Here is a 23,141-nt window from a genome sequence, read left to right as displayed (position 1 = left end):
GATGTGTTTTTTTGTTTGTTCAATTTATTATCCATTGAGGACCGTTATTCACAGACCTGTTATGCTGCAGCTGCAAGCAAGAACGTCATTTTTCCATTTTGTGACACATGGCAATAAAGCACTCTTGACTCTCTCTTCACTCTTGAGAAAGGATGTATTTATCAGAGAGGGAGAAAAGCAAATATTGACTAGTCTGCTCTAGGGATGGTGGGTACGCAGACAGATTGTGGAAACTGGGACTGTATTCTTGGGAATTTCAAAGAATGAGAGATCTCATAGAGAATAACAAAATTCTTAAAGGGCTCGACATGCTACACACAGAGAGGATCTATCTGCTGGCTGAGCTGTCTAGGAATGGGTGGGGCATGGTTGGGGAAGGAGGGTTGAGGTTTACTTCGGAGATGAGGAGGAAATAGCGCTGGAAAATGATGCTTGAGGTAAAAGCTCAACCATGATGTTAAAGAATGGTGGAGCAAGCTTGAATGGCGCACTATGGGTGGAAAGGCTGGTAAAATATAACAGATAGCCAAATAAATATGGAAAATGGTGACAAAGAGTGTGAATAAATGATGCTGTGCCCAACAAAGCTGCATTTGATAACTGATGGTGCCTGATGTGCGAGCAAAAATGGCCTGTTCCTGCTATTTCTAGGGTGCTTATGAAAGTAATGGGCATGTCCCTTAGGCGACTTTTTTCTCAGTTATCTCAACAAAAGGAACATATGTTGACTAAGAAATGCTTTGGAAATAAATTTGAAAATCAAAAGAAACTTATGATGCTGGAAATCAGAAGCAAGAATCGAAAATGCTGAAAGATAGGCAGTATCTGTGCAAAGAGAAAATTAGTTATTGTTTTAGGTCAAAGAACCATTGTCCAGATTGAAGATTAAACTTTTCCAAATTGAACAGTACAATTTATAGAGAAAGCAAGAGACAAAACAGACTGCTAAGATAAAAACCAGTCAATTCCATTAGGTCATATGTTTACAAAACAGCACGGGGCGAAGTATTGGATAAAATGCTCTGTAAGATTTGAGGAGATATATTGTAAATGACGACAAGACACTGAAAGGAAGATTTTAAGCAGCTGCCTGTCCATGATCAGAATCAGCCTAATCGCAATTACTTTTTCTGGGAAAAAATTAATTAAAAATGGCATCGTCAATTTCTTTCAGCCCTGACCTTTCACGAGCAGAATGCCACAGCATGCTTTTTGAAATTTAGAACAAATATTCTGAACATAACCCTGAGACAAAAGGTATTTGAACATGAAGAAATAAAGGTGTTATGAACAAATTACACCGTTGTTACGCCTGGAAATGGCTTATCCAATATATTAAATATGATGTTCAGTAGAAAGTTTATTGAATGCTAGAAGTGGCCTATCGATGCATCTTTGTGCAAATATTATTTTGAAAATGCACCATAATGCTCACAGGTTTTCAGACCAAATTCCAAAAACACCCATTTATTTTCATGATGATATGAAAATATGGAAATTTATGGCACAAAGACTGGCCATTAAGCCCAATGCATCCATGACAACCAAAATAATGTCACTTTGGTTCATCGCACTGCACAGTTTAGTCCACAAACATCTCAAGTGTTCACAGTCAGAAGCAGGGTCTCGATCCGAAACATCACCCGTTCCTTTTCTCCAGAGATGCTACCTGACCCTTTGAGTTACTCCAGCATTTTGTGTCTATCTCAAGTGTTCATCGTTGTACACTCTAAATGTCTGCCACAGACGTTTAATCCCTGGCACAGCCATGCTCCATTTTTGGTGCAAGTAGTAGCAGCAAGAAGGAATGCCAGCAGTGTTAAATGTAGACGCAAGCAACTGCAGATGCTGTTTTAAGTGCTGGAGACCCTCAGTGTGTCAGGTGAGATATTGTCTGACCTGCTGAGCTACTCCAGCACTTTGTGTCTTTCCAAGCAGAGTAAGTTAAGGATCATGTATGACATGGTACTTTGCTGCTAGTTAATTGTTTCCTGGGCTGTTGCTAAGTTTTTATGTTTATTACTTACCATAGTTATTTCAAGTTGAAAGAGTCCACAGGGAGTGGTGCGGCAGGTGCTAAAGGAATTTTAGCTGACTTTAACATTATTGCACAAACCAGTTCCTCTGGGCATCATTGCATAAATAGGGGTTCCCTGGCAATACAACATGTGTGAGAGCCCGTGAATCATTATCACAGATGGCTGTGGAGGCCAAGTCAATGGATATTTTTAAGACAGAGTGACGGATTCTTAATTAGTAAGGGTTTCGGGGGTTATGAGAATGGGGTCGAGAGGTCAGCCATGATTGAATGGCGGAGTAGACTTGATGGGCTGAATCGCCTAATTCTGCACTTATAATTTATGAACTTATGAACTATGACAAGAGGATCCTGAAGAGGAGGCGATGGCCATCTGGCAGGTTCAGGTAGTTTAGTTTAGTTTATTGTCAAGTGTACCGAGGTACAGTTTTTGTTGCGTGCTATCCAGTCAGCGAAAATATAATACATGGTTACAATTGACCCTTCCACAGCTAACAGGTTCCACAGCTTTCCAATCATGCCACACAGAATGCAGTTGCCCGTGACTGAAGCAGTGTAATAGCAGTAACTAAGTGAGGAAAATTGGATGAAATTTACATAAAACTGATTGGGAATAGAAATGTTAAAAACGTGCAATGCATCTGCTAAGTTGAGTGATCATTTACTGCAGATTTGTTCCTTGCTAACTAAACATGGAGAAATCTGGCATTTTGCAACAATCACCAAGAGTAGAAATGAACTGCAGATGCTGGTTTATACCAAAGAAAGATACAAAATGCTGGAGTAACTCAGCGGGTCAGGAGTCTGAAGAAGGGTTCCGACTCAAAATGTCACCCAGTCTGAAGAAGGGTTCTGACCCGAAACGTCACCCGTCCTTTTTCTCCAGAGAAGCTGCCTAACCCGCTGAGTTACTCCTGCACTTTGTGTCTACCTTCGATTTAAACCAGCATCTGCAGTTCTTTCCTACACAATAGCCATATGTTATTCGGTCTGATTATACAACGAATAGTGATCATTTTTGACAATATATCCTATAAAATAATTGTGCATATTATTCAATCTGTAGTGAGGCCAAGTTATTGCTGCTCAGATAACAGTATTATCTGTTAAAGCAAATTTAATATATGTGAGATTGACTGAAAAGCAAATGCATGCTAATAAATGAAGGAATTGATCCCATGAAGAAGAAAACATGAATGGATAGGATTATGGAACCAGCAGAGTAATTTCTTGCAAAGAAACTCAATTGAAATGGTATTGTTACAAAAATGAACCATCAGCTGTCTTCGATTTTAATTCAGTTATCATTAAAATTTTACCGCAATGATTCACCGGCAGCCTCAGTCAAAATAACATTCTATGAAGAAACTCACAATTGATCAAGGAACAACCTCACTCCATGAAGGTCAAAGTCAGTTGATGAAGATTCCCTGAAAGTATCTCCCAGGTGTCATTAGAGCACTTGCCCAGATACTCAAGTTCCACAGTATTATAATTGTACAGTCACGATAATTATTGGTTCAGTTGGAACTGGTACAGTGTACGTGTGCTGACTGTTGGGAGTCTGCACAGTGGGAGCCGGAATCCCTGTATTGTCAGCTTGCAGCATTCACTTAGAGTGAAGAAGAAGCTTAAAATGAAGCTTCAGAACAATGCCACATGCAAAACTGAGCATCAGATCTGGAAAGCAACTTAATTAACTGATTACGCATGTTTAAAAAAATTCTGTTTGTCCCTTCTCCGTGCCGGGCAATGCAATGGCGCAGCTGCAAGTGGCCAGTCGCATGGAATGGATGCGGCCTGCAGCAGCACGGAGAGACGGAGCAGCGTTTTGAGAACATCGACATATCGGCTGACCAGGATGACCCCTGCAACTCTGACCCAGTGCCGCCACCAGGTCAACAGGCCTTTATGGCCAAGTTAAGACTAACATCTTCAAATAAAAATTTTGGACTTGAAAGGTGCAAGATGGCGTTTAAATCATGGCGACTCTTGTGCGGTCAACTGTGTAAAAAGGAACTGCAGATGCTGGTTAATACCGAAGATAGGCACAAAGTTCTGGAGTAACTCAGTATAGTTTAGTCTAGTTTATTATTGTCACGTGTACTCAGCTACAGTGAAAATCTTTTGTTCGTATGCTATCCAGTCAAGAAAAGACTATACATGAATACAATCAAGCCATCAACAGTGCAAAAATAAAGGATAAAGGGTACAACATTTAGTGTAACGATATGACATTTAGGTTCGATAAAGTCTGATTAAAGATAGTTCACATATCTCCAATGAGATAGAAGGAAGGTCAAGACCACACTCCAGTTGATGATGTGTCCCCTGAATCAGCGCCGGCCTTAGAAGGTGTGGGGCCCAATTGGGAATAATTTTGATGAGCCCCAGGTTCCCAGCCAAGGTCTGTAGAATCATAGAAATATAAATAAAGTCTATTATAGACTTTATATCTCTATGGTAGAATGGAAAGTAATCAAAATGTGCGTTTAAAAACTGCATGTGAGTTAATGGACCAAACAGATCTAAGCTACATTTTAATGTAAAATTGCATACATGGAAGCTTACAGGTAACAAACAAAATGTGTAGATCACCTCTGAAAAGTACATAGCAGGGGACAGACTCCTGACCGACATACATTACAAACCCACTGACTCACATGGCTATCTGGACTACACGTCTTCCCACCCTGCCCCCTGTAAAGACTCCATCCCCTACTCCCAATACCTCTGCCTACGCCGCATCTGTTCCAAGGATGAGACATTCCATACCAGGGCATCGGAAATGTCCTCGTTCTTCAGGGAACGGGGATTCCCCTCCGCCACCATAGATGAAGCTCACACCAGGGTCTCATCCATACCCCGTAACACTGCTCTCTCTCCCCATCCCCACACTCGCAACAAGGGCAGAGTCCCTCTGGTCCTCACCTTTCACCCCACCAGCCGGAAAATACAACACATAATCCTCCGCCATTTCCGCCACCTCCAACGTGACCCCACCACTCGCCACATCTTCCCATCTCCCCCCATGTCTGCCTTCCGCAAAGACCGCTCCCTCCGCAACTCCCTCGTCAATTCTTCCCTTCCCTCCCGCACCACCCCCTCCCCGGGCACTTTCCGTTGCAACCGCAAGAAATGCAACACCTGTCCTTTCACCTCCCCCCTCGACTCCATTCAAGGACCCAAGCAGTCGTTCCAGGTGCGACAAAGGTTCACCTGTATCTCCTCCAACCTCATCTACTGCATCCGCTGCTCTAGATGTCAGCTGATTTACATCGGAGAGACTAAGTGGAGGTTGGGCGATCGTTTCGCCGAACACCTCCGCTCAGTCCGCAATAACCAACCTGACCTCCCGGTGGCTCAGCACTTCAACTCCCCCTCCCATTCCCAATCCGACTTCTCTGTCCTGGGTCTCCTCCATTGCCAGAGTGAGCACCAGCGGAAATTGGAGGAACAGCACCTCATATTCCGCCTGGGGACCTTGCGTCCGGATGGTATTAACATTGAATTCTCCCAATTTTGCTAGTCCTTGCTGTCTCCTCCCCTTCCTTAACCCTCTAGCTGTCTCCTCCCACCCTCCCACCCGCCCGCCCTCGGGCTCCTCCTCCTCCCCCTTTTTCCTTCCTTCTCCCCCCCACCCCCCATCAGTCTGAAGAAGGGTTTCGGCCCGAAACGTCGCCTATTTCCTTCGCTCCATAGATGCTGCTGCACCCGCTGAGTTTCTCCAGCAATTTTGTGTACCTTTTAGTTACAATACCACTTGTTTTAGTGACTGTGAAATGAAAACAAAAAAGTAATTTAATTAACTAGATCCAGGAAAAGCAATAACCATTGGCGAAAAACCAGTCCAGGTATTAAATTTTGGGCTTCAGCCCCATCCTACCCTTTGGGCTTCTACCCCATCCTGACTTAGGTGTGTGTGTGTGTGTGTGTGTGTGTGTGTGTGTGTGTGTGTGTGTGTGTGTGTGTGTGTGTGTGTGTGTGTGTGTGTGTGTGTGTGTGTGTGTGTGTGTGTGTGTGTGTGTGTGTGTGTGTGTGTGTGTTAGATGTGTGTGTGTTAGTTGTCTGTGCGTTATGTGTGAGTGTGTGGGAGGGAAGAAGGGAATGGAGGGAGGGAAGGAGAGATGGTAGGGAGAGGGCTGGCGGCAAGAGCGGATGCTGGGGTGTTGAACTAAGGACAGGAGTGAGCTGAGGCCGAGGTTTGTAAATGTTGCTCCAACCCCCGGCCCGGTCGGCCCTCCCTGTATTGTTCACCACGTCTCCCCGAGGAGAGAGAGGGGTGGAGCCGGGGCTGCGTGCATGAAGCACGGTGACTGGAGGGGCGGGATCGCTGACCCGGGACCGTGAGGGAATGACCCACCTCCCCCTCTCCCCCTTCTCCATTCCTCCTCACACACCCCTCCCTGTCTACCCCTTTGTTCCCCCTCCACCCCTCTACTCTCTCTCCACCCCTCTCTGCCCCCTCCACCTGGGGTAGATCTACCCGAGCCGAGAGTATATTACTCTAGCGCGGGGCCCCCTTAGGCATGGGGCCCAATTGGGAACAATTGGTCCAATTGGCTTTAGGCCGGCCCTGCCCTGAATCTAGAGGTATGGATTTTCAAGCTTCTGTACCTCCTGTCTGATGGGAGAGGGGAGAAAAGGGAGTGACCGGGGTGAGACTGCTCCTTGATTATGCTGGTAGCCTTGCCATGGCAATGTGAAGTGTGGATGTAGTCAGTGGAAAGTTGCATCAGTGTGTTTTAAACTGTCTCCAAAATACATTACAACAATGTCAATGGAATAAAGTTAGGAGGCAGTGGACAACATACCTACACTACTAAATGGTGTATTTACATCACCGACCAATGATATATTTTTAGCCAGAATTATACAGACATCAAATTATGAGTCTAAATCTCTCCCATCTTAATCTCTCAAACAATATTTTAATTAAACACATCAGGCTGATATATCACATTGCACTGGCATGTCAGCTGTGAATGCGTAGAGATACAGAGTTGGAAGTGCACTACTAGTCTAATTATACAATGTCATATCAAGCGCGAGACTAGAAATCAGCTGTGAAGAAGGCAGCGTCTCACAGCACCTTGCATTTTACACCCAACGTGCTGCACTGTCAGCAGAGAAACATCCACCTCAGGAGATTTAGGTAGTGAGTTTGAAGAGGGCACAGACATCCAATGAATCACAGTGTAAGAAAGAATAAGCAAGTGGTGGTGATACTGGAGCAGTAGGAATCTGCTGACTGGAAGGCATTGATTCAGGCCTCACAGGACCAAATCTAATGCTTAAAAAAGACTTTGGCCTAGAAATTCTATCGTGTAACCTAATGATTTTTTTTGGAGATAGAACATAGAATTTTATCTAAAATCCAGTAACTAGAATGTAATCAGATACTTATGTACTTCAAGTTTTTTGTACTAAGTCCTCTGTGCATATGGCACATGAACAGAGGACTCTGGGTGTGAGGAGCAGCATGAAACATTATGCATGTTTCAATGTCACTTTAGTTTAGTTTGTTATAGTTTAGTTTAATAGTTTAGTAATAGGAATCGCAAAGAGCTGGAGTAACTCAGTGGGTTAGGCAGAATCTCTGGAGGGAATAGACAAACGACCCGAAATGTCGACTATCCACGTCCTCTGCAGATGCTGTCTGACCCACTGAGTTCCTCCAGCACTTTGTGCTTCCATGATTCCAGCATCTGGACTTCCTTGTGCCTCCTTCCAGTGAGGAAATGTAATCATGTATAGTATTTTCTTTGACTGGAGAGCACATAACAAAAAAGGTTTTCATTGTACCTAGGTACATGTGACAATAATAAACTAAACTAAACTAAACTTATGTCCCAAAAAACCCAGGGTCAGGCTGATATTTGCTTTGCACATGCCTTTTTCTGAAGAAGGGTCCTGACCTGAAATGTCACCTATCCATTCATTCCAGAGATACTGCCTTACCTGCTGAGTTACTCCAGCACTTTGTGTCTTTTTTTGTAAACTAGCTCCTGCAGTTACTTGTTTCTCTAAGTTTTGGTAAAGCCTGCATCTGAAATACAAGGACATGAGGTGCAGGCATTAAGCCATTAGCAAGAAGATAAAAATTTAAGTAACACTCTAGCATTGAGAAAGGTTTTATTCACATGCTTAAGGATTTACTAACTATTAATTTCCTTTACCTAACACAATAATAATAGCACATGTGTAGCGGAGAAAATCTCAATAAATCCACAAGAACCCAAATGGGAAGCATAAAGAAAAGGAAATAAAAGTAAAAATGTAGAAAGATGGAACTGCGGATGCTGGTTCACCTGGGAAAGGCAGCATTTAACTCCAGCATTTTGCGTTTTTCCAAAATAAAAATAAAATAAGGATTATGCCATAAACTGCCATGACGAGAGACATCAGAAGTTTATTGAAGCACAATATCTCCAAGGGAAATACTTCAGTAGATTTTCTTATGGTGCATGCAGTGAAACACTTAAGTGGGACCAACAATGGATTAAAAAAATGGCACAAGGGAATCTAAAAATCCCAGAGCATCAGAAGGACTTTCAAGTCAAGTTGAGTTTATTTTCATGTGCACAAGCACAGCGAGGTACGGATACAAAGAAAATCTAGCATTGCAGACATATATATATTCAGAATTTTCTGAGACATAGATTTTCTGAGTGGACTCTTGGTAGCTTTGATTAACTACAGTCCGTCTTAAGAAGAATCAAGAGGAAGACTAATAAGCCAATACAATGTCCAATCTGCTACAGTCCCTTTTTACAACCATGCCTTAGTTAGCTTGGAGATACCAGGGAATTAAAGATTCTGGTTTATACAAGAAAAGACACTAAGTGCTGGAGTAACTTAGCGGGTCAGGCAGCATCTCTGGAGTACATGGATGGATGACGCTCTAGGTTGAGACACTTCTTCGGAAATGTTCCTTGACCCGCTGATTTACTCCATCACTTTTTGTCCCTTCTTCACACTGCCTGCTTCAGACTGCATTACAGACTGAGTTACACCAACACTTTGTGGCTTACTTAGTTTTATTTTAACTGTTTATGTCTTCCTTCACTGTTAGATAAAGCATTGTTGTAAACTCCTTTATAAATACAATTTGCTGCTGAATCTTTGTAAATTACAGATCAATACGCTGCCGGGATATTTTCTTCTTTCTAACAAAATCAAGAAATAAGGAATTGCTTTCTTTGCAGCCAGCTATATCCAGCTATAATTGACTTCTGCAGATAGAGTTACAAACTGATCTTTCAAGGGGATTCTTCCATTTCACACATTTTTCCAACCGCCTTTCCTGTTTGATTATTCCTGCATAACCAAAGTGATAAGACTAAAACGAGCAAATTATGTTCTACCACATGAGTGATGATAATTTGGTATCCTGATAAAATCACATAGGGTTAGCACATTTGATATTGCTAGCACTTTTTTTTATGGTGCTGTGTCATTTGTTCTGCCAATGATCACCCAGCGTATTATTGTTGTAATCCAATTAATACTAAAGTAGATGTTGAGACAATAGCTTAAATTTAACTTTGTCTTAAAATACCACCGAGGGGCATAATCAGACCTTTATCTGTGCCTTAATGATTCTATTCCTTAAGTGCGTAGCAGAATGTGGATGTGTGCTTTAGCCAGTGACATTAGGACAGGGAATTGGAATAGCTTCTTAAGGTAAAAGGTTAAGGATTGGTGATGATATCATGAATATACTGGGACACCTTATTTTTACATAAAGCACTCAATATACCTTTATCATTGACCCACTGAGATTATTCTGACTTCCTATTGCAAAATTAATTGGCTCTTCTTGGCTCATTATGTGGTGAAGAAAATGGGCGGGAGCCCAAGTCAACAGTTCCATTTGTCACAATTAACTTACAAGAACACAGAGTAGGAGAGCACTGAAAGAACATCATTTTCCACTGTGAGAATGTCTTTGGGACTTAATCTATGTTTGAAAAAATACTGCAGCAGTAAATGTTTCACTTTATTTAGTCTCTTTATCGAGGAGATAAGCCTGTTAGAATGGCAGAAGAGCTCCAAGATGAAATTTTATGCTAAGAATTACATTCTTGCATTTGTGTTACATTTTGTGAGGATGAATGGGAAGGGTCCTAAACCTACCTAATTGTTTCCTATCAATTTCAGTAACAACACCAAAAAAAGATATATATAGAAGAGAGGCAAAGCTGAGAGGAATTAAAGTAGTCACCAGTGTCATCAGCCTGACATGGCTGAAGAATGGAGTAACTTAAGATTTTTGGTCTAGAACAAGACTATCTGAAGGAGGTGGGTGGGTGGGGTGGGTGGGGGGGTTTAACGGGAAAACAATCCAGTAATGTGAAGTTGTTCAAACCAGTAAAGGATTATTATAGGACTGATTTCAGGAACTTTTTCATATAAAGTGCAATCAATAAATGGAATAACTTCCAGTTAGAATCACGGAGAAAATCATTGAAGAGACAATTAACTGCTGCAATGTGGGGTCATTAGGATTTATATGCTGAGATGAACTGTGATCAGACTATTACATCATTATTTATACATTTACAAACAAGCTCAGAGAGCGTGATCTTTGTGTGGAATGGCAAGAATAATGAGTAAAAAGGAAATGCTTAATCTATCTGATTGTTATTTTGTGGACATTATGAATCTTGTAATCTTTTTGTGGAATGCATGAACAATGTGTTAATAAGCATTCCTTAAGCTTTCTGATTGTTAATTTCTAGAAGTCAATGATCTGTCATTTTTAATTAGTACCACTCGGAATGATTTCTCGGACAAAAAATATATATGTTCAGTATTGATCTAACAGCTTGTGTAACAATCAAACATCAAATTAGTTAATTCTGAAATTGCCTAATTGATCTATGAATACAGAAGTGAGGTTCAACAGTTCCTAATTAATGGATTTCTTCTCTGACCTTTGAAAAATACAAGCACTTGAAACTACTTTAGTGCTATAAAGTAGCTATGTCTTATTCCTATTTAGTACTTTGTAAATCAAACATTCAAATACAAGCAAACCGCAATGGAAAATCAAATTATCATTTTTCTTAATGAATGCTACTGGAAGCAGTGCTTCATTATAAGTGACACTTCTAGCGACCCGATGTGTGGCTACTCACAGGAAATAATGTTTAATCTAAACTGGCTGTCAAGCAACAGGCGGCTATTGAATCTGTAACACCAGCAGAAAGTTGATCAAAGAATGACACTTGAAAATGTTTGCTCTTTTCACTACATTGCAAAGATTTCTAGCTGCTTTACCACATTTTGTTTTAGATTTTTTAAAGATAATGTAACAAAAGTAAAGGGTTGCCAGTGCCCAATTTTAAATTCTTATCCCTGTGTTCACATTGTTGCTGCTTCTGTTAACTCACAGTAATAGTTGCTGCCTTGCAGCGCCAGAAACCCAGGTTCAATCTTGATTACTAGTGTTGTCTGTAAGGAGTTTGTTCGTTCTCCCTGCAGCCGTGTGGGTTTTCTCCGGGTGCCCCGGTTTCCTCACACTCTCCAAAGACGTACAGGTTTGTAGGTTAATTGGATTCGGTAAATTGTAAAATTATCCCGATTGTGAATGGCTTAGCGTACGGTGATGGCTGGTCGGCGTGGACTTGATGGGCTGAAGGGCCTGTTTCCATGCTGTATGTCTAAAGTCTAAAGTCTTAATACAGAATTATTTCTTATCTTCTGTGTGTGTGTTGCATTGGAATAAAAATGAACAGGAGTTGCTACCTAATGAACAATACGGTAAAATACTTTATGTAGCCATTAGAACTGCAAAGGAAAGGAATTACATCTTTAAAGATGAGATTGCACTCAATATAGCATGAAAGACAAGAATGTTGTTCCCTTTGCAATCATATAAGCTTGAATAGAGACAATAAAACTGCTACTTCAGTTTTTAGCCTGGGATTTCCTGAGAATGTGCAATGTTTGATATTTCCCTCTATTACCTATGGGAAGCTCAGGACTGCTGTGCAAGTATCCCTGAACATGGAAGTCCCATACACCTTAACAGAGACTCCAGTTGTTCAACACAGTCTCTTGGTTGAGTGCCAATTTCTTGCTGTTCCCCAGTAACCAGACTGGGGAAATCTGCTTGCGAAACTGCACTGGGTAACATCTGCCAGGGGTTCAGTAACTTCATTCATTTCATGTTCAGATAGCAAGCAATGAATCTTGAACATCAATATCAGATATGCAAGTACGGGTTGTCCCTGGTTACGGTTGGGTTATGTCTTTGCAGATGTCCATAAGTTGATTTGTCTATAAATCCCAAAACACACTAAATTCACTCGATACAGTCACCATATCTTCACAGTTTTGTAATGGGTGGTATCAAAAGCACACAGGGTTGAAAATAAGCTGGTAAAGCCGCTGCCTCACAGCGCCAGTGACTAGATTTGATCCTGACCTCGGGTGCTGTAGGTGTGGAGTTTGCACGTCCTCCCTGTGACCGCGTGGATTTCCTCCAGGTGCTCCCACATCTCAGACATGCGGGTTTGTGGGTAAATAGGCCTCTGTAAATTGTTCCTAATGTATAGGGAGTGGATGCAAAAGTGGGATAACATGGAATTAGTGTGGAAACGACACGTTTTGTGTCTTTCCTTAGATCTAGTGTGGACAGGTGACACGATTGGTGTGGACTCGGCAGTGAAGAGTTTGTTCCAATTCTGTATCTTTCAATCAATCAGCCCATGATGAAGATAGAAGTGAGAGGAGAGAGAAAGGAGAGAGAGGGGCAAGAGAGAAGGAAGAGAGCGGGGAGAGAGGGGAGAGCGAGGGGCAAGAGATAAGGGAGAGCGGGGAGAGAGCGGGGAGAGAAGGGAGAGAGAGAGAATACTTGCTCTTATCTTCCATTGGAACGAATAAATCTCTATACATTGGTCTTTTGATTTTAATACCATTATGCGAGCTTGTTTGTATGTTCCAATATCCATAAATACTTGTTCAAGTTCAAGTTCAAATTTATTTGTCACATGCACCATAAGGTGCAGTGAAATGTAATTTACCATGCAGCGTTACAATTAAAAAAGAACACAATGCACAATATAATTCAACCCAGACATCCACCACAGCATTCTTCACTGTGGTGGAAGGCAATACAGTCCTCCTCCTCCTCCTCCCTTGTTCACCCGTGGTCGGGGCCCTGACCCTCCGTAGTTGCCGCTACGGACGGCCCGATGTTCAACCCTCTGGTCGGGATGGTCGGAACGTCGACGTCGGGACAGGTCGAACACACCCGGCGCTCCCAATCGGCCATCTCCTTATCGGAGACTGCGGCTTCCAGATGTTGTAGGCCGCAGGCCAGCGTTTGTATAATCTTTGTATGTACCAGCATCCAGTCATAACCTGAGGACAATCTGTATTTGCCATTATCTTTTCCTCCTTAAGAATTCTGTCCTTGCTAAGCTTTTCATAAACTGGAATAAATTGAATTAATGGATTTTGGACGAGAGGAAGTAATATTTTTGGCACAGACACGGTGCCACTGAGTACTGCAAGAACCACAGCAGCAAGGCACCATGAGGGTCAACCTGTAATAATGACATTCTTTGGAGTATTAAAAAGACACTCCACAACTTGTGAAATATTACATCTTTGCATTATTGACTCCCCCTTTATTCTGAATAACCGTTTAACTTGGAGAAACCTGGGGGCAGATTTTCAGGCATGGGGATTGGAGCACAGCTGCTTGAGGAGCCGAGAGACCGGCAAGAACATTCCGGATGACCGTCTTTGGGACTCTCCACTATAACACCATTCTTTGACACCACTGTATGATAAATCTTTCAAACTACTATCTATTCTACAATATTGCAAAATCTATTCCCTACTCTGCGGCAAAATCAACTCTGTTCTGAAGCCCAACCATTCTCCATGGTGGGAATGGTAGTGGGTCCAGCAAATAAAATCTTACGCAAATTGAGCAAAGGGTGGTAGAAATATGGAACGAGCTGCTGGAGGAAGTAGTTGAGGCTATCGCATTGTATAAGAAACATTTAGACAGGTACATGGATAGGATAGGTTTAGAGGGGTATGGGCCAAACGCAGGCAGGTGAGACTAGTGTTCATGTGACATGTTTTGGTCGGTGTGGGCAAGTTGGGTCGATGGGCCTGTTTCCTTCGCTCCATTACTCTGTGACACAATGTACTGGAGGAACTTAATGGGTCAGGCAGCATCTGTGGAGGGAAATGGACAGGCGATGATTCGAGTCAGGATCATCCATAGTCTGATGGATTAGTGGGGAGTTAGCTGGTAGAAAGGAAGGGAAGGAGTGAGGCAAAACTGGAAAGCGATAGGTGGATCAGTAGGGACAATGTCCATGGCAAATCAAGATCATGGCTGGTGTTGCTTCTCAAATGTGGCTCGTTTTCTGTCATATGCGGTTCTACGTCAGGGAGCATTATACAGAACATTGGTACACCAAATTTCATTAGCCCACCTCAAATAAATGAGCATGACTTATGTGTCATCCAGTTGAACAGATCAGGATCAAAATACAGTCTTTCCTACACTACAATATTCTTCATGACTAAGTTGGCATGATATACCTAAATATTCTTCATTGTATTCAAATATGTTTTGACATACTTCTCCTGGATCTTTGAATGTGCCTTCTTTCCCTTTTCTATTGCCTATATTAATAAAATCCAAATTTTACAGAAATCTTTTCACTGCAGAGATTTTGAACAATTCATTTTACTCAGAGTCAATGCACACCCATCATATGTAGCTGGCATTGATTTGTGTTCAACATTAATTTCCTTTTCTCTACAGTTAATGATTTGGATAATGAACAGTTAAAGAACAAGATAAAATATTAACAATTGACCACATGTATAATTCTGCATGGATTTAATAGTCTGTCTAAATGATTTCAACGTGTTGTTTGTTTTGTTGATTCTCTGAAGGATTCCAATAACCAATTGCCAGGCATATAGAACACAACTCATCAGCTGCCATTACAGGTACAATAGTCATTCTAATGGGAATAGATGTGTCTTTGTTTTCTGCTATGATCATGCACATCTGAGATGGAGCAAGACAAGGAGGGATAATAATGACACTTGGAAAAGGTTCCACGGGAAATGCATTGCCTAACCTGGTACTGAACCAGCAAGTCAAGATTTTGTGTTTTATTGTAGTATTACGATGGCTAGTATAACTTAAGAACAGAATGTACCATGTGAAATGACTTGTTTTACATCATTGCATCAGCTATTATAGTTATGAGGCAGCTGTCTTCAATAAAATATATTTTCTTGAAAACTTGTATGCCCATAATACTTGCCTCAGTAAAAAGATGTCTGAAAATAGCTTGTTTCTCTCGTCCCCAATTCTTTCCAGGGGTCATCTACCTGAAATGTTACTGATTCTTTTTCCACAGATGCTGCCTGATCTGCATTTTCTGTTTTTATTTTTAGATTTTGATTCCTTATAGGCAGATATTAAAAATAGAAATATAAATGCTTAAGGCACAGAAATTTCAAAACCTTGGGAAAGCTTTTGCTTTAAAGATGGAAAACCTGTAAAATCATCTTTGAAAGCAAAATGAAAATGCTTGAAGGAGCAATCAGAACAAAGGTCTGCAGTTCCTGAAGTCATGCTGCCCAAGAAAGCTACTTCTTCTTTGAATAAGCATTGAACTAGGTTGACTCAAACCTAGAAGGGAACACAGTGCTCAAATCCCTGAGCATTCAGGATCCTTGAAGCTTCACCTTATCCGATCAAATCTATTGCATCGTTTAAGACTCAAGAATTTCAATTTAATTTAGTGCCCAAGTATTAGTCTGTGTGGTTGGTTGGTTAATGCCCTTCGTAAATCGTCCCTGGTTTATTAGGAAGTGGCTGAGAATGTGGAATAAAACAGAACTAGTGTGAACGGGTGATCAATGGTTGGCGTGGACTTGGTGGGCTTAGGACAATGTTTCTAATGCTGTATCTCTAAACCAAAATAAAATTGTGAATCTTATGCATAAATTAAATGTATTACTGTAAATTATGCCATGTGAATACCTGGTAGTTTATATTATCAAATGTTATGAATAAAGTGGAATATAATAAAAAGGATTCTGATTATACCAAAGAGAGACACAAAATGCTAGAATAACAGCAGGTCAGGCAGCATCTCTTGTTTTGGGTTGGCACCCTCTTTCTGACTGATTGTACTAGGCAGAGGGGGGGGGGGGGTGGTTGGGTGGGAGTGGGGGGGGGGACTGGAAGCAAAGAAAAAACAAGACAAATCGGGGCCGGCAACAAATGACCTCAGGCAAGGAGGTTCCCTGATAGTCTGCCTGGAGGCTTGAGACTGGTGTGATCCCAAGAGAGATACATAGTTGTGAACTATGGAACTAGCTCATCCGCTTGTAATGGAGGAAAGAGGGAAAGGGGGGGAGCGGGCGGGGGGGCAGGAGGTGTTAGTAAAGGTTACCTAAAATTTGAGAATTAAGTGTTCATTTGCAACTGGGTTGTAAGCTTTACCCAAGCAAAATATGAAGCGCTGTTCCTCCAATTTGCGTGCGGCCTCACTCTGAATAAAGTATATCTTTGTGACAGAAAAACGCAGAGCAGCTCTACCTGAGTACAGACCTGACCGCTAGCCATGCCACTAATCCCCAGCCATCAACACTCACCCGACACCTCGGCAACGCTTAGCCAGGCTGACCCCACAACACCTCCAGCACAACGGGCCTCATGGTCAGGTCCAAAACCTTGTACTTAAAACAACTTGGATTTGATAATGGCACCAAACTGGTGATGCTGTATACTGTGTACTACTGCTATACAATTGTACTGTATCTGAGATGTTTATCTAAGTTGTATCTAAGTGACTATGTATTGTACTGAACTATATACAAAATGAAGGTAAGCACCTTCCTTACCACCCTATCTATTTGTGCTACCACCTTCAGTGAGCCATGAACTTCCACGAACTTCCAAGATCCTTAATACTGTGAAGGGTCTTGCCATTAACTGTATACTTTTCCCTCACATTCAATCTCCCTAAGTGCAACAAGTGAGAACACTTCCAGCAGCAGACTTTAAACAAAGCACTGACCATTTAGCAAACCTTTGCTGATACTGCTTAGTTTCTACCCCATCAACTCTGTTGGACTTGTCACGTTTGGACCATTACCTTAGCAATCTGACGATGATGAAGCAAAGTATTTCAAGCTAAAATAATTACTGGCTGTGACATTTACAGATTAAGTTTTAATGCATTTGGATGACATTGATTTGTTGGCTGTCTTAGTGATGATGTTAATTCATTTAAAATATGTATGTTACATCTGTATTAATGAGGGATGAAGAAATAGGCATACAATTATTGAAAATATGTTCACAATTTGGCAAAAAAAAAATTAGATAAAACAACCAGGATAGCAAAGAATAACGTCAAACTAAATCACCAAGGAATATAAAATCCAAAAGTAAGTAAGGCTACAAGCATATAAACAACATGAAAAAGTAGGATCACAATGATACCACTGTATGAACTCACAGATACTGAAAGTGAAATATTGCAACATCATTTTAGTTTTTATTCAATGGTAAGATGCTGGGAACATTTTAGAACAAAGGAGAAAAGACAATTATTGAGACCTATTTGTCCAATGTAGATATTTTCTCTGCACATGCCATTAAGAACTGATCTTTATTGTAGCTTTGAGTACTGACATGATATTTTTCAATTGAGGTCAATGTAAAGGTGTTTTTTGTTGATAGGCACCAGTTCAAACAAGGTCATAGAACTGAGATCAATAAAAATAAGATGGAAAGGTTCATTGGCCTATTATTTATGGACAACTCAAGGTTTTGCTACTAAAGAGAAAACTAGTTTGCAATTTTCTTTGATTGCTGAGAATGTCTAAGAATTAATTAGAAGGTAAGTATCGAAAGTGATATAATATTTTACAGTACAGTTTTGCAAAGGTCTGGAAAAATGTGGCAAAGAAGCTCTTGTAAAGCTTAGGATATGGTAAGCAGCAGTTTAAACTATCCCAATTTTATTTTGAAATATTGGTGCTGTTATTTCATACCATGAGGCTTGTTGTATTAAATGAAGACATGATTATACAATTGGCACGTGGAGATTTTGTACGTGATTTACTACAATTATAGTCATTTAGCACAGAAGCAACCCCTGGGGTCCAACTCATCCATGCTGACCAAGATGCCCCATCTATGCTAGTCCCCTTTGTCCATGTTTGGCCCATATCCCTCTAAACCTTTCCTACCCATGTACCTGTCTCAATGTTCCTCAAATGTCGCTTTGTACCTGTTTCAACCACTTCCTCTGGTAGCTCGTTCCACATACCCACCACCTTCTATGTGGAAAGGGTGCCCCTTAGCTTCCTATTGAATCTTTCCCTCTCGTCTTAAACTTATGCCCCCTTGTTCTTGATTCCCAACCCTGGGAAAAAGAGTGTGTGCACTCATTCTAACTATACCTCAAATGATTTTATACACTACTGTAAGACCACCCCTCAGTCTCCTGAGCTCCAAGGAATAAAGTCCTCGGGAGACACAAGATGCTCATTCACAAAAAAAGACACAGAGCGCTGGAGTAACTCAGCGGTCAGGCAGCATATCTGGAGAACATGGATAGGTGACTTTTCATATTGGAACCCTTCTTCAAACTCAAAAAAGTCCTAAGATAGACTCAAAATGCAAGAGTAACTCAGTGGGTCAGACAGCATCTCTGGAGAACATGAAGAAAAGGAAGAATAGTATGAAGCATGGTTCCGACCCGAAACCTTACCTATTTATTTTCTTCAGAAAAGCTGCCTGAGTCGCTGAGTTATTCCAGCATTTTGTGTCTATCTTCAGTATAAGCCAGTGTTCGCAGTTCCTTTCTGCTCAATAAAGTCCTAGCCTGCCCAACCTCTCCCTATAAGCCTGATCCTCAAATCCTGGCTACATCTGTATGTCTTTTCTGCACCCTTTCCAGCTTAATATCATCGTTCCTAGAGTTGCGTGTCCAAAACTGAATACAATAGTCCAAATGCAGTCTTGCCAGCGTCTCGTATGACTCCAACATAATGTAGCAACTTCTATGCTCAACCCATCACTGATGAAGGTTAGTATGTCCAAGCCTTCTTTATCACACTGTGCACCCTTGATGCCTCTTTTAGGAAACTATACACTTGTACTCCTAGGTCCCTCTATAACACAACACTCCCAAGGCCATACCATTCACTGTAAAGCCTTACATCGGTCATGGGGAAGTTGCTTGAGTCGATTATTAAAGATGTTATAGCAGCGCGTTTGGAGAGCAGTGACAGGATCAGTCAAACTCAGCATGGATTTATGAAGGGGAAATCATGCTTGACTAATCTTCTGGAATTTTTTGAGGATGTACAAGTAGAATGGATAAGGGAGAGCCAGTGGATGTGGTGTATCTGGACTTTCAAAAAGCCTTTGACATGGTCCCACACGAGAGATTAGTGTGCAAAATTAGAGCACATGGTTTTGGGGATAGGGTATTGGCATGGATAGAGTATTAACGGGTTCTTTTCAGAATGGCAGGCAATGACTAGTGGGGTGCCACAAGGCTCAGTGCTGGTACCCCAGTTATTTACAATATATGTTAACGATTTAGACAAGGGAACTAAATGTGGCATCTCCAAGTTTGTGGATGACACAAAGCTGGGTGGAAGTGTGAGCTGCGAGGAGGATGGTATGAGGCTGCAGGGTGACTTGCATAGGTTGGGTGAGTGGGCAGACGCTTGGCAGATGCAGTATAATGCGGATAAATGTGAAGTTATCCACTTCGGTGGCAAGAACAAGAAGGTAGATTATTATCTGAGTGGTGTCAGATTAGGAAATTCAGATTAGGAAACGGGGAGGTGCAACAAGAACTGGGTGTCCTTGTACATCAGTCACTGAAAGTAAGCATGCAGTTACAGCAGACAGTGAAGAAAGCTGATGCCATGTTGGCCTTCATAGCGAGAGGATTTAAGTATAAGAGCAAGGATGTCCTACTGCAGTTGTTCAGAGCCCTGGTGAGTATTTTGTGCAGTTTTGGTTTCCTAATTTGTCCTTCCTAATTTGAGGAAGGACCTTCTTGCTATTGAAGGGGTGCAGCGTAGGTTCACCAAGTTAATGCCGGGATGACGGGACTGACATATGATGAAAGAATGGGTTGACTGGGCTTGTATTCACCGGATTATAGGGAATCTTATAGAAATCTATAAAATTCTTAAGGGATTGGACAGGCTAGGTGCAGGAAAAATGTTCCCGATGTTGGGGGAGTCCAGAACCAGGGGTTATAGATTAAGAATAAGGGATAAGCCAGGGAGTTGTGAATCTGTGGAATTCTCTGCCACAGAAGGCAGTGGAGGCCAATTTACTGGATGTTTTCAAGAGAGAGTTAGATTTAGCTCTTAGGACTAACCAACGGAATCAAGGCATATGGGGAAAAGCGCGAATGGGGTACTGATTTTAGATGATCATGCGTGATCATATTGAATGGCGGTGCTGGCTCAAAGGGCCGAATGGCCTATTCCTGCACCTATTTTCTATGTTTCTAAAAGTCCTAACCTCGGTTGACTTCCCTCGCACAGGCCTTGCATTTATCTGAATTAAAATTCATGCCTTTCCGCAACCCATTAACCTAGCTGATCAAGATTTTGCTGCAGTTTTTCAAAAACCTAAATACGGATCAGAAAACTTTCGCAAAGATTCTAGCTAGAAGACTGAATAATTATATTAACAAATTGGTAAACACGGATCAAACGGGATTTATACCCAAAAGACAATCATTTAATAATTTGAGAAGGCTTTTCAATATAATTCAATCACAATGAGGACATTGAAGATATTTCAGTTGTTACGCTGGATACAGAGAAGGCATTTGATCAGGTAGAATGGCAGTATTTATATAAGGTACTCCAAAAATTTAACACGGGAGAGAATTTTATTAGATGGGTTAAACTACTTTACGATAAACCTACGGCAAGAATATTAACTAATAATATGTTATCTCCAAAATTTTATTTATCAAGGGGTAATAGGCAGGGTTGTGTCTTATCACCATTGCTATTTGCCCTTATGATAGAACCGCTGGCTGAAAAGATTAGAAATCATCCGAATATTCACGGATATAACACTAAAGACTCAAAGAATAAAATGTCATTATATGCTGATGATATTCTTTTATATATTACTAATACACAAACGAGTATACCCACCTTATTAACACTAATTGAGGAATTCGGCTCTTTTGCAGGATATAGAATAAATTGGAATAAAAGCGAAATTATGTCTCTAAAACCACAGGATGCGAGACACTTACTAAAATTCCCTTTCAAAATTGTAACAGAAAAATTCAAGTATCTGGGTATTCAAATTACGAGAAGACACAAATCATTATTTAGCGCCAATTTTACTTCGGAGTCACGTGAGTGACTACGTGAAGAACCCGCTCAGCGCGCAGGCGCGGCATTACGCCAGCAGTGCAACAGCGGCTGCAACGGGACTTAGGCGCTCCCGCTACAGTATGAAACGGACCGTCAGGTGAGTACCCTGAGGTCGGGTTTCTTTTACAGGGGAGCCTTTTTTCTGCTTGTGTTTTACAGGCAGAGAAAAAGGCTCTGGAACAAAATTGTCCCCCGTTCGAAGAGGAACGTTTTCCGTCGGGGAGGGGGGCAGCAACAGGCGGTAGGAGCGTTTACCCGGTGTTCCGTAATTCCCCGACACCGTGCCGAGCCCAGCCCGCTAGTACCTGAGCAGCGGGCTGGATGCATAGCCACCCGAAGAGGCATCCGGCAGGTGTTCCCGATTTCGGACGGGACGTCTCTCCACCCGCATGGGGGGAGAGAGAGCCGCCTGAGCCGCTGGAGCGGCTCTCGGAGCAGGTGCCTGCGAGACGCGCTGCTTGAGGGGCGCTCTCGCTTCTACAAGACACAAAGTTCTAGAAGAAGGCGGTAGGAACAATTACCGGGCGCTCCGCTATCCCCATCACCGCGCCGAGCCCAGTCCCGCTAGTGCATGAACTGCGGGCTGGATGTCTAGCCATCTGAACAGGCATCCGGCCGGTGGCGTCCGATTCGTCGGACGGGGACATGTCTCCACCTAAATGGAGGAGAGACAGCCGCCTGAGCTGCATCCAACAGCTATTGGAGCAGCTCCAGTGAGATGCGCAGAAAGAGCGCTCTCGCGGAGGGAGGTCAGGCACTCCCTCCACAGTGTTCTGTACACTGCCCTCTGCTCCCTCATTACTGGAGGCTAGCATTGGTGACCAGGGCTGGGCTGGTCTGGAACAGGGGCAGGCGGACGAATTTGGGAGTATGCTAGGGGTGCAGGAACAGGAAGAGCTGTTGGGTGTGGTGGACCGCTTTGTAGCAACCCCACGGGCTGGAGCACTGCTGGAACCAAGAATGGCGGCCAGCATCAACCATCAATCCAATAAACCATTACTGGAAAAGGTGCTCGCTGAGGTGCTGAAACAACACACAGCACCAGAAAACTGTGAGGCCCTCAAAGTAAAAAGTGTCAACAGCCAAATCTGGGGGCATGTGGGGGTCACACATCCGGACCCAAGAACTCAAGCTACAGCGGATCCTAAGGCTCCTGACGTCAGCCATCACAGCCTTTGCTCGTTCCGTGGAGACCACGGAGATGGATACCTGCCAGCAGGATGTGCTGGCATTAATGTGTACCACACAATTTGAGAACAACAAACTCCGGAGGGAAACATAAGACCTGTCCTCAATCCCAAATTTGCTGGCTTGTGTAAAGCCCCAGCTGCGGAGACGGACGCGCTGCTATTTGGGAAAGATCTCAATAAAAAACTGAAGGAGATGGAAGAAGCATCAAAAACCTTTAGCCTAATGAGGGCAGGCCCCGGGACGAGCAAACCAAGACCTCCGATACCCAAGCGGCAACACCCCACGGCATCCACCAGTCGACGTCCGCAATATGGGACTGGTGAACGCTTGGGGTCCGCACATTATCCCCAAAGATCTTTTTTAGATCAGGGCCCGCAGCGGACCCCCTGGAAAATGCGCCTCCCCCCAACATCGCCAGCACGTCAGAACAGAACCTTCAGGAAAATGAAGAAACAGAATCGCCAAT

The 23,141-nt window shown here is 42.4% G+C and overlaps 1 long non-coding RNA gene across 1 annotated transcript; it reads right to left on the bottom strand.

Moving 5' to 3' along the window:
* Window positions 1-241: 241 nt before the first annotated feature.
* LOC116980916 lies at window positions 242-16,923 on the bottom strand. The gene is made up of 3 exons (XR_004414100.1): window positions 16,913-16,923; window positions 5,274-5,281; window positions 242-272 (listed from the first exon to the last, which is right to left on the bottom strand). It is a non-coding gene; the product is annotated as an uncharacterized LOC116980916 (long non-coding RNA).
* Between the last annotated feature and the right edge of the window lie 6,218 nt (window positions 16,924-23,141).

This window comes from Amblyraja radiata, chromosome 14, assembly GCF_010909765.2.
Source record: "Amblyraja radiata isolate CabotCenter1 chromosome 14, sAmbRad1.1.pri, whole genome shotgun sequence".
In the NCBI taxonomy this organism is placed as follows: domain Eukaryota; kingdom Metazoa; phylum Chordata; class Chondrichthyes; order Rajiformes; family Rajidae; genus Amblyraja; species Amblyraja radiata.
This window is presented reverse-complemented; position numbering and strand designations above follow the sequence as displayed.